Source organism: Lolium rigidum, chromosome 2 (genome assembly GCF_022539505.1).
Source record: "Lolium rigidum isolate FL_2022 chromosome 2, APGP_CSIRO_Lrig_0.1, whole genome shotgun sequence".
Classification (NCBI taxonomy): domain Eukaryota; kingdom Viridiplantae; phylum Streptophyta; class Magnoliopsida; order Poales; family Poaceae; genus Lolium; species Lolium rigidum.
The window spans coordinates 216,211,225-216,227,339 of record NC_061509.1 but is presented as its reverse complement, the minus strand read 5'-3'; positions in this window follow the sequence as shown (position 1 = coordinate 216,227,339).

Genomic DNA, 16,115 nt, shown 5'->3' with positions numbered 1-16,115 from the left:
GCCCTGCCTCGCCGCCCTCGAGCCGCCCTGCCCTGCGCGCGCCGCGCCCTGCTGTGGTGACCATGCATACCACTGCATGTTGTAGTATGCCAGTCGTTGATATAACATTCACGAAGTACCAATCCGCAAATATTACATCCCTCAGAGTAGTACAACAGAACATAGCAGGTCCATAACTCATTCATTTATTATTACAAGCATAATGTACATATCATCTCGGAGCTCCTCTTGGGTCCTAAGAGGGATGCTCCTGGGTTCGAGGCGAACCCATCTTAACTTACAATATAAAAGTCTTACTAGGTGATACATTATTCCCACGAGCAGTTAAGTAGTAAGAGTTCGTACTGCTCGGATACTACTACTACTTATCGGTCTAAGCTTGCTCTCCTCCGGAACCCTCCCCGGTTCCGTAGACTATAAGGTAGTCTACACCTTCGACACCTCCAGAGAGGTCTGGTTCTTCATAGCCGATGATGTCGGCTCCTTCAGCGTTGTCGTTGTCCTCCTCCAGATGGTTCAGACAATCTAAGAAGGGGATTTAAGAGTGGTATGAGTACGAGCGTACTCAACAAGTTCATTATAGAAAAGAGGTGTTTAATGCACTAGCTACGATATTAGACCAGAAAGTCTAATACCAATGCAGGCTTTCATAACCATTTCTTCAAAAGGTTGCTTTTATTCGGAAGAACTATGTCCGTCAGCCTTCACCGGTTTACTAGAACTTCATGGAGCTCCTTTCCGGCAGCGTTCGCAGTTCCATATCCCGGAACAAGGAGTGACAGGTCACGATTCATTACACTCTGCAGAGGTGTGTTGCTTTACCCATAAGAGATCTTAACCTTGGTGCCAACCGGGCAGCTTTCCCGTCCACACTTCCTTCAGTGTGAGGCCCGGTATAAGGTCATAGCCAATCATATTCCTCCGCTACCTCGCACACCCACCCTTTGTTGCATACCCCGACCCTGGGTCCTCGCCGGTCCCGTTATACCAATTAAGGATGGACCCCGGCCACGACAACAGTTCTGGGCTCATACCATAAACTCCTTCGCCGGTAGCTGCAACCCCTCATAGACCGCAATACCGTGGGGAACTTTTGGCTTCCCCAGCCTACCGCTTGCACTTCGGCGACAAGTGTACTACGGACAAAGTCGTGGGGAACTTTTGGCTTCCCCAGCCTACCGCTTGCCCCAATAGATGACAAGTGTCTACGGTAAAGCGTGTCCGTTGATGTACAAGAGGTGGAAATACGATTGACTATTCCGTCCCACTCCAGATCTTATGATTAACACGGGTATTACGGCACAAGAATCACTGGACGATATTTGTTGTTTAATCCTAGATGGATACAACCCTTGCAATGGAACCTCCACCATATCAACACAATCCATGGTTCCATTGCCCACCATTTAGTCATATTCATAGTTATGAAAATAGTGGTTTTGCTTTTTATTGAATAGTGATAAACATAATACTTTGCAAGTAATTTGATAAAAATACTCAAATGACATGAGCAAGCGATGAACTTGCCTGAACACTGCAAAGTGTTGCAGTTGGATGGTGTGGACTGACCCTTGTCCTCTGTTGCTGAAAAATAGCATCATTGTCCGATAAGGGCAATGGTTAAAGAAGCATTTATGCATGATTCCAGTTTTAGGGTTTGTTCCCCCCTTCCGATGTCTTTATTATTTCATGTGAGAGGTTAATACTAAGAATGACTTAGGGATACTCTATTTAGGGTAAAATACAACCTTGAAATGTTGTCAAGGTGTTTTTAGAGTCAAAAGAATTTATGGACTTATTTTCATTATTGAAAATATAAGGTGTGATTTAAATGATTATTTAAATCATCAAATTTGAACTTATTCTTGTTTAACTTCAAAAATTCTATTTCATATATTTTTAATTATTTTTTAGAGCTAGTAAACATTTACTATTGATTTTCAAAGTTTCAGCCTTTTTATGAATTTGTGAAATGGCACAATTGCCCCTGGGCCCACATGTCAGTGTGGCCCAGTGGTTAACCCTAACCCGAGCCACACTTGGGCTCGGTCGGTCGCACCGACCCCTTCTCCTTCACTCGCTCGCAACCCTAACCCTCGCTCTCGCTCTCGCGACACCCGTGTCGCCGCCGTCTTCGTCGAATTGTTCCGGCCATCTCCGGCCGTTGCCGCTGGTGAGGTATGGCGCATCTGAACCGCCGTTCAACGGCGCTTCAGATCCACCGCAGCGATTTGTGAAGCGCCGCCTGCTCGTCTCGCCCCCTTCGTCTCTGGTCGCCTGGCGTGGAGTGCCGTGGCGATCTCATCGCCGCCGATGCTCCATATGCCGTGGCGCCGCAGTGCTTAGCCGTGGTGGTGATGGTGCTGTGGCGCCGCCGTGGCTTGGCCCGGCCTGGCGCCGCCGCGCCCCGGCGTGTGCCGCCGTGGCCGCCATGGCCGTGCTCTTCGCTCCGCCTCACTGGTAAGTACCATCGCCTCCTCCTCTACCTCTCTGTTCTGTTCTCTTCTATCCTCCTCCTCTTCTGCGTCTTGCTCAGTCACTGGCTTGCATCTCCATGTAGAGATGCTCGCCGTGCCGATGCTCTGCTGTTGTGCCTTGCTAGCCTGCGTAAGCGCGTATGCTGTTGTGCTGCTGTTGTGCTGTTTGTGCTGCTGTGCTCCACTGGCCTTGACCATTGCTACCATGACCATGCCAGCTTGTGTTACTGCTGTGTGCAGCCCTGCCATGCTTCTGTGCAAGATTCCCTAGGCTCAGTGCTTGCCTATGCTTGCAATTCTTGCTTAATTCTATCTCTGTGCCTCTGTTCTTATTATTATACTTGCTAAATACTCAAGTGTATTCATTTATGCTGCCCTGGCTTGATGATTGTGTATAATGCTTGCAAATTTGCAAGTGCCAGAGCTCTTATGTGCTATAGCTTGTGCTTGATTTCATGAGTATGCTCAATTGAGCATTGCTGTTGGCTTAACAGTATCATGATCCAGTGGTTCATCAAGCCTTTGATGTGCTTCTGGATACAATCATAAAGTCATTGATTTAGTATCTGTTTATTCAGTTATAGCTTGGTTGGATTTCTTCAGTAGCTGGTTAATTTCTGTTGCTATGCTTGGCTATGGCAATCTGTAGCAAGAGCTAGCAAGCTCTGATGATCAGCTGATCATCATTTGCTTGAGGGTTAACTGTTGTGCTTCCTTCTGTGACTCTCTGGTGCTCACCCTGTGCTGTGTGTGCATCATACAGGCTTGGCCTGTGTGTGCTGGTGCTTGCTCAAGCATCAGTGGATTCTTGCAGTGATCCATTGGATCATTTGCAAGGCTCTAGTGCATCAATTGCTTGTCTATTTCATTTATCTGTTTATCTGGCTTTAATAGATTGATGAATGATGTGAACTGTGATTCAGTGATGATCATTTCAATACATTTGTTAGGGCTAGTTGGATGACAACCACTGGTTGGTACCCTAGCCCTCTACTGAACCCAAATGGGTGATGATGTGGTGGTTTTAAGTGTTGGTTTTGGGTTGAGGTGGCCCTGGCAGCACTGTGATGCTGTCATGGGTAGCTCCCCCTCTCTATGACTTGCTATGGTTGGTGATTGCTTGCTGGATTTGGGATAATTGCTCACTGGTTGATCCAATACTGGACTTCCAGTGGCTTTTGATGTTGAGAAATTATATAGACAAGGTTTTGTCTATTGTCTGATGGCCTAGCTAGCTATAGGTGCTAAGTGTGTTGGGCTAGGCTAGCTGTGAATTCATTCTTTGCTGGATTTCTTTAGTTGTGCCACTAATTTGCATAACTGATGTTCCCATAGGATGATTACCTAATAGCCTTACCCATATTTGCTTGCACCAAATGGCTTTGTAGCCAGATGATGACACAAACAGGGTATTCTACCCTTCTGTGCTCCTGTGATGCATAGTATGCTTATTTATGAGCAAAACTTGGTTTTGCTCAGGATGATCTGGTTTATACCTCACTCCAGCTCCTAGATTATTTGTTGGTGTAGAGGATTGGTTCAGTGCTATTTGATTTGCTTGCCCTGCTCCTCCTTGCAAGCTTGTGGTGCTTGATTTGGTACTGTGGTGGTTTGAGAAAGTTGAACAGCAGTGATGTTCTTCCTGTTCTTGTGTTCCTGTTTTCTGGTGAACTTACCCAGCTGCTTGTCGATGGAAATGGCTAGGGTTTACTGTGGAGGCTTTTATGTGGCCTTCTCCTTCCTCTCTGGTCGACAACAAGGCCTGGCAACACTTGGTGACTCACTGGCTTGTGTGTGCTGTTGAGCATGCACATTGCCTGGTGAGCAGCTTGGCTGTGTGTGTGTGTGTCCTGGCTTGGGACTTGGACTGTGAGAAGATCAGCTCGGCAGAGCTGTGATCATATCCTCTCAATAGCCATTTTCTTTCTAACCTGCCAAGTGGCAATGCCACTTGGCATAACTTGTGATTTGTTTTGTTGTGTGCAGGAAATCAAGATGATGATCAAGTAAAGATCAAGATCATCAGGCTCAAGCATCTCATGAAGATTAGCTTGTAATTTAGGATAGGTCATTAATTGTAATCTTCTTTCTTTTTCTTTTTCTATTTTTTTCCAATTCTTGTAATGTGTTGTAATATTCTTATATTTCAATTGTGAATATTGTAAAGACAATGTATCTTGTGTGTTTATCAATAAAGCTCAAAGTTTTCTCTAATGAGCTTTACTTTATATTAATTGTTCTATTTATATCTTGATTATTTATAATTGTTTAATGAATTACCTCAAATTTGGATTATGAGATATTCATTTGATGTTTGAGTTTCAAATTCAACTTAGGTTTGAATTTCAATCATGCAACTTAAATTTGAATTCAATCATGCAACTTAAGTTGTGATGCAATATCTCTCCTCTCTTCTCAAAACCCTAACTTAGTTGAATGAGAAGCAAGTTTGTCGCACTCTCGAAACCCTAACCCTGTAAGGTGTCGAGAGAGAAACTTGCCCCCCTTCGATGCAGTTTTGTTTTAAAAGCGCGAAATTTCCCCAGAATTTACGATGCAATGCACATCCCTTTCTAAAATCTACCCCTCGATCGTCTCTAAACCTGGGACATTACACCTGCCCCGACGCACGCGCCGCGCTGACCTGCCCCGCCGCCCTCGCACCGCCCTACCCCGCCGCCCGCCACCCTGAAACCGAGGCCGCCTCCTGCTCGCCCAGCGTCGACGTCCTTTTTTGGCCGGCGAGCTCCATCCCATCCATCGGCCGGCTCCAGCGCCTCTATTTTTGCCTCCAATTTTGGCCTAAATCTGACTGCGCCAGCGAATTTTGGCCGACTTCGGCGCCTGTACGGTGACAGTTGGACTGAAACTTCCTTGACGCCAACACGGAAGTAGGGATGGGATTCGAGCTCGGAAGGGCTCGTGAAACTAGGAAATTGGGGTTTCGGCGAGGCAAAACTGAATGGGCTGGATATTTTTTTCCAGAGGGGGTCCGATGTGGTTTCTAGACTGGTCCTTTTTTTTTCCGCCTAAAACTGAAAGACAACGGTTATTTTCCGGATGGGGGTCTGCTAGAGATGCTCTAAATCATGGAGGTAGCCAGCTAACTTTCACAGTGAGTAAGTATGTCAAGAAAAACGATAATCTAGCGACTTCGAATAAAATACAAAGTTGAAAATTGTGTGTTAGAGGCCACGTGCACACAGCCGGCAATCATACAGGCAAAAGGAACTCTTCAACTCTTATCGGAATCGTACCCCACCTGCAGAAATGCTGGAGCTAGGCGAGATTTTTGCGAGAGTCAACTCGTTCTTTACCTGTATATACTCATATGTATATGGTCTATGCGTGCTATAGCTTCTTGCATGGTGTGACCTAACCTAGATCCTAGATTAAACACACGTTGCCACACTACAGGAATGGCGACGTACGACTGACGGCCGTCGCGTACACCGACGACTAAATGTCGGGGCCGTCGGCGTATGGCCCGGCACGGCCAGCCAGCCGTCTGATCCTCGGCGCATCATTGCCGTCGGCGTAGCGAAGTCTACGCCGAGGGCAGTCCTCGGTATATACTTGGCTCTAGGCGTAGACAGGGCTACGCCGACGGCCACTCTCGGCGTACACTATTTTTTCAAATTTGTCCAATTTTGTAAAAATCATAACTAATACTTATGATGTCAGAAAAATGCGTATAAGGTATCAAAATATTCAGAAAAACATCCTCTATCCGTTTATGTCAAAATCATGCATATTTGAATCATGTACGTATCTGTTAACATAGTAACAATTCAAACACTTTCTTATATGTCCTCGGGTTCTTGTTTTGGCTAGATGGCAATTTAAACGAAATCAGAAAATTCTGCGGAGCCGCATGGCGTCATTTTATGTGTCCTAGTAACCACTCCAAAAGACGAAATTAGAATACGGCAGTTATTTTGGAAAAAACCATCACAAACAGGGCTATCAAGTCCGGAGTTCTATGACTTTTAGGGGAAATGAGTAGGAAACGACCCGTCACACCGTATAGTTTGTCGGAACGAGGCCATATTTAGCACGTGCGTGGTCCCTGTGATGGGAAGCAAGGCTCGGGAAGCGGATTTCCAATCCGACCCATGGGCGTTGGTTTTTTCATTTTCAGGGTGCCAAAACGGTTTTTTTTGTGAAGCAGCTACATGGGGCATATTTTTGTATTGCGCGAGACCTCCGCGTAGTAGTATGACACCGCCTCCGCACCATATATCACATACCATATATGCGCGCTAGCTATCTGAGAATCCCTGCGGCTTCCTGCGGTGTCCCGCTGAATCCGTTGGAAACTGATCGGATTTGAACTAGGGGTACACTTTCCGTCGCTCAATAAATTCCGCAAAAAATGTTTTTAGGTCTATGAAACATCACTTTATCTGCTAAATTTTTTCCGTTTAGCGTGATGGTGAACAAGTACACCAGCGCGCCCGGTACGGCCATGCCGCATCTCCGTGGGGGCCTGTTTTGGCCAAATGACAATTTAAACGAAGTCAGAAAATCCGTTGGAGCCGCATGTCATCATTTTATGTGTCCTGGTAACCACTTCAAAATTCGGAATTAGAATACGATAATTATTTTGGAAAACCCTTCACAAACAGGGCTATCACGTCCGAAGTTCTATGGACTTTATGGCAAATGAGTAGGAAACGACTTGTGACACCGCATAGTTTGTCGGAACGAGGCCATATTTGGCACGTGCGTGGTCCCTGGGAAGGAAGGCACGGCCCCGGGAGCGGATTTCTAATCCGACCCATGGGCGATGGTTTTTTCATTTTCGAGGTGCCAAAACGAGTTTTTTTTGTAAAGCAGCTACATGGGGCGTATTTTAGTATTGCGCGAGACCTCCGCATGGTGGTAGGACACCGCATCCGCACCACATACCACATGCCATATGTGCGCGCTAGCTATTTGGGAATCCCTGCGGCTTCCTACGGTGTCCCGCCGAATCCGCTGGAAACTGACCGGATTTGAAATCGGTGTACAATTTCCGTCGCTCAATAAATTTCGCGAAAAATGTTTTTAGGTCTATAGCACATCACTTTATGTGCTAATTGTTTTCCGTTTAGCGTGTTGGCTAACAGTGCACCAGCGCGCTCGGTACAGCCATTTCGCATCTCCCAAGGGGGCATTTTGGCGAGATGGCAAACTGAATGTCATATTTGGATTCCTATAATTTTTAGGTTCTAATGATGATATGGATGTTATATTTAGATTCCTCTCATTTTTCTGATCGATTTAGACATATTATTTGTGGAATTTAGATTTTTCGATTTAAAGATATTAATTATTCCATATTAAATAGAAAAAAAACAAAAAATAAAATCATTTTATTGTAATTTTAATTCAATATTATTAATCATTGTTACTTATATATTCATTATTGTTTACTTAATTAATTGTTTGGAATACAAAAATAAAGAGTTGTGACATCACGGTCCAAGGGTTAATAGGGTTGATAGGCTATTATTATCAGCAAGGTGTCAATTCTTTAAGGGAATGATGACGCGTAGAGCACACGCCCGTTGGGAACCCCAAGTGGAAGGTGTGATGCGTACAACAGCAAATTTTCCCTCAGTAAGAAACCAAGGTTATCGAACCAGTAAGAGTCAAGGGCCACGTGAAGGTTGTTGGTGGAGGAGTGTAGTGGGCGCAACACCAGGGATTCCGGTACCAACGTGGAACCTGTATAACACAATCAAAATACTTTGCCCCAACATAACAGTGAGGTTGTCAATCTCACCGGCTTGCTGTAAACAAAGGATTAAATATATAGTGTGGAAGATGATATTTGTTTGCGAAGAACATTAAAGAACAATGTTTGCAGTAGATTGTATTCAGATGTAAAAGAATGGACCGGGGTCCACAGTTCACTAGTGGTGTCTCTCCAATAAGAAATAGCATGTTGGGTGAACAAATTACAGTTGGGCAATTGACAAATAGAGAGGGCATAACAATGCACATACATATCATGATGACTACTATGAGATTTAATCAGGGCATTACGACAAAGTACATAGACCGCTATCCAGCATGCATCTATGCCAAAAAAGTCCACCTTCGGATTAGCATCCGCACCCCTTCCAGTATTAAGTTGCAAACAACAGACAATTGCATTAGTAATGTAATCAACACTAATATCCTTAGACAAAGCATCGATGTTTTATCCCTAGTGGCAACAGCACATCCACAACCTTAGAACTTTCTGTCACTGTCCCAGATTCAATGGAGGCATGAACCCACTATCGAGCATAAATACTCCCTCTTGGAGTTACAAGTATCAACTTGGCCAGAGCCTCTACTAGCAACAGAGAGCATGCAAGAACATAAACAACACATATATGATAGATTGATAATCAACTTGACATAGTATTCCATATTCATCGGATCCCAACAAACACAACATGTAGCATTACAAATAGATGATCTTGATCATGTTAGGCAGCTCACAAGATCTAAACATGATAGCACATGAGGAGAAGACAACCATCTAGCTACTGCTATGGACCCATAGTCCAAGGATGAACTACTCACACATCAATCCGGAGGCGATCATGGTGATGAAGAGTCCTTCAGGAGATGATTCCCCTCTCCGGCAGGGTGCCGGAGGCGATCTCCTGAATCCCCCGAGATGAGATTGGTGGCGGCTGCGTCTCTGGAAGTATTTCTGTATCGTGGCTCTCGGTAATAGGGTTTTCGCGACGGAGGGAATAAATAGGCGGAAGGGCAGCGTCGGTGGAGGCACGAGGGCCCCACACCATAGGGTGGCACGGGCCCCACCTAGGCCGCGCGGCCCTGTGGTCTGGGCACCTCCTCGCCCCACTTCGTATCCCCTTCGGTCTTCTGGAAGCTCCTGAAACGTCTCAAACGTATCTATAATTTCTTATGTTCCATGCTACTTTTATGATGATACTCACATGTTTTATACACACTTTATGTCATTATTATGCATTTTCCGGCACTAACCTATTTGACGAGATGCCGAAGAGCCAGTTGCTGTTTTCTGCTATTTTTGGTTTCAGAAATCCTACAAAGGAAATATTCTCGGAATTGGACGAAATCAACGCCCAGGGTCTTATTTTTCCACGAAGCTTCCAGAAGACCGAAAGGGTTACGAAGTGGGGCGACGAGGCGCCGCCACACTAGGGCCGCGCGGCCAGGAGGGGGCCCGCGCCGCCCTAGCGTGTGGGGCCCCCGTCAGCCCTCCGACTCAGCCCTTCCGCCTACTTAAAGCCTTCATCGCGAAAACCCCAGTACCGAGAGCCACAATACGGAAAACCTTCCAGAGACGCCGCTGCCGCCAATCCCTTCTCAGGGGATTCAGGAGATCGCCTCCGGCACCCTTCCGGAGAGGGGAATCATCTCCCGGAGGACTCTTCATCACCATGATCGCCTCCGGATTGATGTGTGAGTAGTTCACCCCTGGACTATGGGTCCATAGCAGTAGCTAGATGGTTTTCTTCTCCTCATTGTGCCATCATGTTAGATCTTGTGAGCTACCTATCATGATCAAGATCACCTATTTGTAATGCTACATGTTGTGTTTGTTGGGATCCGATGAATATGGAATACTATGTCATGTTGATTATCAATCTATCATATATGTGTTGTTTATGATCATGCATGCTCTCCGTTGCTAGTAGAGGCTCTGGCCAAGTTGATACTTGTGACTCCAAGAGGGAGTATTTATGCTCGATAGTGGGTTCATGCCTCCATTGAATCTGGGACAGTGAGAGAAAGTTCTAAGGTTGTGGATGTGTTGTTGCCACTAGGGATAAAACATCAATGCTTTGTCTAAGGATATTTGTGTTGATTACATTACGCACCATACTTAATGCAATTGTCTGTTGTTTGCAACTTAATACTGGAAGGGGTGCGGATGCTAACCTGAAGGTGGACTTTTTAGGCATAGATGCATGTTGGATAGCGGTCTATGTACTTTGTCGTAATGCCCAATTGAATTTCACACTACTCATCATGATATGTATGTGCACTGTTATGCCCTCTTTATTTGTCAATTGCCCGACTGTAATTTGTTCACCAACATGCTATTTCTTATTGGAGAGACACCACTAGTGAACTGTGGACCCCGGTCCATTCTTTTACATCTGAATACAATCTACTGCAAACATTGTTCTTTACTGTTCTTCGCGTACAAACATCATTTTCCACACTATACATTTAATCCTTTGTTACAGCAAGCCGGTGAGATTGACAACCTCACTGTTAAGTTGGGGCAAAGTATTTGGATTGTGTTGTGCATGTTCCACGTTGGCGCCGGAATCCCTGGTGTTGTGCCACACTACACTCCGTCACCAACAACCTTCACGTGCTCCTTAACTCCTACTGGTTCGATAACCTTGGTTTCTTACTGAGGGAAAACTTGCTGCTGTACGCATCACACCTTCCTCTTGGGGTTCCCAGCGGGCGTGTACTTTACGCGTCATCAAGGCAGTTTTTTTGCGCCGTTGCCGACGAGATCAAGACACGCTGCAAGGGGATTCTTCCACTCCCAATCTCTTTACTTTTGTTTTTTTGTCTTGCTTTAGTTTATTTATTATCTTGTTTGCGTTCTCAATATTAAAATTACAAAAAAATTAGTTACTTGCATTTACTTTATTTAGTTTTCCTTTATTTACTATTCCTAAAATGGGTACCCCTGAGAATACTAAGTTGTGTGACTTCACTAGCACAAATAATAATGATTTCCTATGCACACCTATTGCTCCACCTGCTACTACAGCAGAATTTTATGAAATTAAACCTGCTTTATTAAATCTTCTTATGAGAGAGCAATTTTTGTAGGGATTCGTTGCATAGAAAACAAAAAATTTCCTACCGCGAGAACGCAATCCAAGCCAAGATGCAATCTAGAAGACGGGAGCAACGAGGGGATGAACGAGACTCACCCTTGAAGATTTCCAAAGCCTACAAGATGAGGCTCTTGTTGCTGCGGTAGACGATCACTTTCCGCTTTCAAAAGCGCGTAGAAGATCTTGACGGTGCCACAATCGGGCAGCACCTCCGTACTCGGTCACACGTTCGGTGTTGATGAAGATGACGTCCTTCTCCCCGTTCCAGCGGGCAGCGGAAGTAGTAGCTCCTCCTTGAATCCGGCAGCACGACGGCGTGGTGCGGTGGCGATGGAGATCTCCGGTGGAGCTTCGCTAAGCGTTGCGGGAGAGGTGGAGGAGTGGGGCAGCTAGGGTTTGGGGAGAGGGGGTGGCCGGCCTCCTTGGGGTGCGGCCAAGGTGGTGGTGTTGTGGTGGCCGGCCCCCTCCCCTTGGCCCCTCATTATATAGGTGGAACCCTGATACGTCTCCAACGTATCTATAATTTCTGATGTTCCATGCTTGTTTTATGACAATACCTACATGTTTTGTTCACACTTTATAATGTTTTGATGCATTTTCCGGAACTAACCTATTGACGAGATGCCGAAGTGCCAGTTCCTGTTTTGTGCTGTTTTTGGTTTCAGAAATCCTACAAAGGAAATATTCTCGGAATTGGACGAAATCAACGCCCAGTATCTTATTTTTTCCGGAAGCTTCCAGAGCACCGAAGAGGGGCGAGAGGGGAGCCAAGGGGGCCCCACACACCATGGCGGCGCGGCCAGAGGGGGGGCGCCCCCCTATGGTGTGGCTCCACCAGGGCTCCTTCGACTCCGCCTCTTCGCCTATAAGATCCCCCGTGACCTAAAACTTCGATACGAATAAGCCACGATACGAGAAAAGTTCCAGAGCCGCCGCCATCGCGAAGCCAAGATTCGGGGGGACAGAAGTCCCTGTTCCGGCGCCCTGCCGGGACGGGGAATTGCCCCCCGGAGTCATCTCCATCGACACCACCGCCATCTTCATCGCCGCTGCTATCTCCTATGATGAGGAGGGAGTAGTTCTCCCCCGAGGCTAAGGGCTCTACCGGTAGCTATGTGGTTCATCTCTCTCTCCCATGTACTTCAATACAATGATCTCATGAGCTGCCTTACATGATTGAGATTCATATGATGAGCTTTGTAATCTAGATGTCGTTTTGCTATTCAAGTGGATTTTACTTATGTGATCTCCGGAGACTCCTTGTCCCACGTGTGTAAAGGTGACAGTGTGTGCACCATGTGGGTCTCTTAGGCTATATTTCACAGAATACTTGTTCACTTGGTTATGATTTGAGTTGGATGTCTCTATGAAATTGTGGTGTGTTAGTACCTCCTATGAATGCTCACAGTGACAGCGTGGGGTGTTTATTAGTATTGGGAATACATCTTTAAGGTTTGCTTTGCAGTCCTACATGATGAATTAGTGTTCGTTATCTTGCCAGAGAGTAATTCAGAATAGAATAGTGAAGTGCTTATATTTATATTCAATTATGATTGCAATGTTGAGAGTGTCCACAAGTGAAAGTATGATCCCTAGGCCTTGTTTCTAAGCATTGAAACACCGTTTCCAACAAGTACTACTGCATGTTTACTTGCTGCAATATTTATTTCAGATTGTTATTACCACTCATATTCATCCATATCACTTGCATCTTACTATCTCTTCGCCGAACTAGTGCACCTATACACCTGACAAGTGTATTAGGTGTGTTGGGGACACAAGAGACTTCTTGTATCGTAATTGCAGGGTTGCTTGAGAGGGATATCTTTGACCTCTACCTCCCTGAGTTCGATAAACCTTGGGTGATTCACTTAAGGGAAACTTGCTGCTGTTCTACAAACCTCTGCTCTTGGAGGCCCAACACTGTCTACAGAAATAGAAGCGTGCGTAGACATCAAGATATTTTCTGGCACCGTTGCCGGGGATCGAAGAAAAGCTACACCACAAGAAATTCCTACCTCCCACGTCAACTGCGCGCCAGCAGTAGACAGCAAGCTGTTTTCTGGCGCCGTTGCCGGGGAGGTAAGGTAAAAGGTATTCACATCCTCCGACTAGTAAGCTATTTCCTAGCATTGTTGCCGGTGTGTGAGTGCTCGAAGCTATTTTCTTTAGATCCTGCAATTGCATCTTTTTGTTTCTTGTTCACTAGTTAGGCATAATGGAAAATAAGAGTGAGCTTTTTAATCTATTTCCTGAGTTAAGACATGGATTGTTTGATGCGAAAATTAAAAAAACCTATGGAACCTTATTTGCATGCTAGTAGCAATGTTATTAGTATGAACGCTTCGAACACCATTGTTGTTAATGCTATGGAAAACTCTAAGCTTGGGGAAGCTAGTTTTTATGATCTTTTTAGCTTCCCATCTTTAGGGGAGAAAATTTACTTTGATCATACTTTACCTCCTATATATGATGATTACAATGATGACTATCATATTTTCAGTCCACCTACTATTGAGGAGAAAATTAATTATGATTATACTATGCCTCCTATATTTGATGATTATGGTGATGAGAATAATAATGATAGCTACTTTGTTGAATTTGCTCCCACTACAATTAATAAGAATGACTATGCTTATGTTGGGAGTAGTAATTATTTTATGCATGAGACTCATGATAAGAATGCTTTATGTGATAGTTATATTGTTGAGTTTGTTCATGATGGTACTGGAAATTATTATGAGAGAGGAAAATATGGTTGTAGAAATTTTCATGTTACTAAAACACCTCTCTATATGCTGAAATTTTTGAAGTTACACTTGTTTTGTCTTCCTATGCTATCCACTTTGTTCTTCATTGACTTGTTTATTTACAAGATTACTTTTCATAGGAAGTGGGTTAGGCTTAAATTTGTTTCATACTTGCTTTTTTATGCTCTCTTTGCTTCAACTCTTATTTCTTGCGAGTGCATCATTAAATTTACTGAGTCCATCTTAATGGCTATAAAGAAAACACTTCTTGGGAGATAACCCATGTTTTTATTTTGGTACTGTTTTGTTGTGTCTTGGAATTTGTTACTACTATAGCAACCTCTCCTTATCTTTATTTTATTGCATTGTTGTGCCAAGTAAAGTCTTTGATAGTAAGGTTGATACTAGATTTGGATTACTGCGCAGAAACAGATTTCTTGCTGTCACGAATTTGAGTAGTATTCTCTGTAGGTAACTCAGAAAAATCTGCCAATTTACATGAGTGATCCTCAGATATGTACACAACTTCAATTAAATTTGAGCATTTTCATCTGAGCAAGTTAAGTGCCCCAGAAAAATTCGTCTTTACGGACTGTTCTGTTTTGACAGATTCTGCCTTTTATTTCACATTGCCTCTTTTGCTGTGTTGAATGGATTTTTTTGTTCCATTAACTTCCAGTAGCTTTCTGCAATGTCCAGAAGTATTAAGAATAATTGTGTCACCTCTGAACATGTGAATTTTTGATTATGCACTAACCCTCTAATGAGTTTGTTTTGAGTTTGGTGTGGAGGAAGTTTTCAAGGGTCAAGAGAGGAGGATGATACAATATGATCAAGAAGAGTGACAAGTCTAAGCTTGGGGATGCCCCCGTGGTTCATCCCTGCATATTTCAAGAAGACTCAAGCATCTAAGCTTGGGGATGCCCAAGGCATCCCCTTCTTCGTCGACAAAATTATCAGGTCACCTCTAGTGAAACTATATTTTTATTCCATCACATCTTATGTGCTTTACTTGGAGCGTCTGTGTGTTTTATTTTTGTTTTGTTATTTTCGTTCTTTGAATAAATTCATGCTTATGTGGGAGAGAGACACGCTCCGCTTTTGCATATGAACATATGTGTTCTTAGCATTACTTTTAATGTTCATGGCGAAGGGTGAAACTGCTTCGTTCATTGTTATTTGGTTGGGAAAAGAAAATGCTTCACGTGGTAATTGGTATATGATCTTGAATAATTTGATACTTGGCAATTGTTTTGAGCTCTCAAATAGATCATGTTTAAGCTCTTGCATCATGTACTTTGCACCTATTAATGAAGAACTACATAGAGCTTGTTAAAATTTGGTTTGCATGATTGGTCTCTCTAGAGTCTAGATATTTTCTGGTGAGGTGTTTGAACAACAAGGAAGACAATGTAGAGTCTTATAATTCTTGCAATATGTTCTTATGTAAGTTTTGCTGTACCGGTTCATACTTGTGTTTGCTTCAAACAACCATGCTAGCCTAAGCCTTGTATTGAGAGGGAATACTTCTCGTGCATCCAAATCCTTGAGCCAAAAACTATGCCATTTGTGTCCACCATACCTACCTACTACATGGTATTTCTCCGCCATTCCAAAGTAAATTACTTGAGTGCTACCTTTAAAAATTTCATTCTTTGTCTTTGCAATATATAGCTCATGGGAAAATAGCTTAAAAACTATTGTGGTATTGAATATGTACTTATGTATCTTATTTCTTAATAAGTTGCTTGTTGAGCGGTAACCATGTTTCTGGGGACGCCATCAACTATCACCTTTGTTGAATATCATGTGAGTTGCTATGCATGTTCGTCTTGTCTGAAGTAAGGGTGATTTATCATGATCAATGGTTTTAGTATGCATATTGTTAGAGAAGAACATTGGACCGCTAACTAATGCCACGAACCATGGTGGAAGTTTCAGTTTGGACACTAATCCTCAATCTCTTATGAGAATATTATTTGTTGTTGAATGCTTATGCATTAAAGAGGAGTCCATTATCTGTTGTCTATGTTGTCCCGGTATGG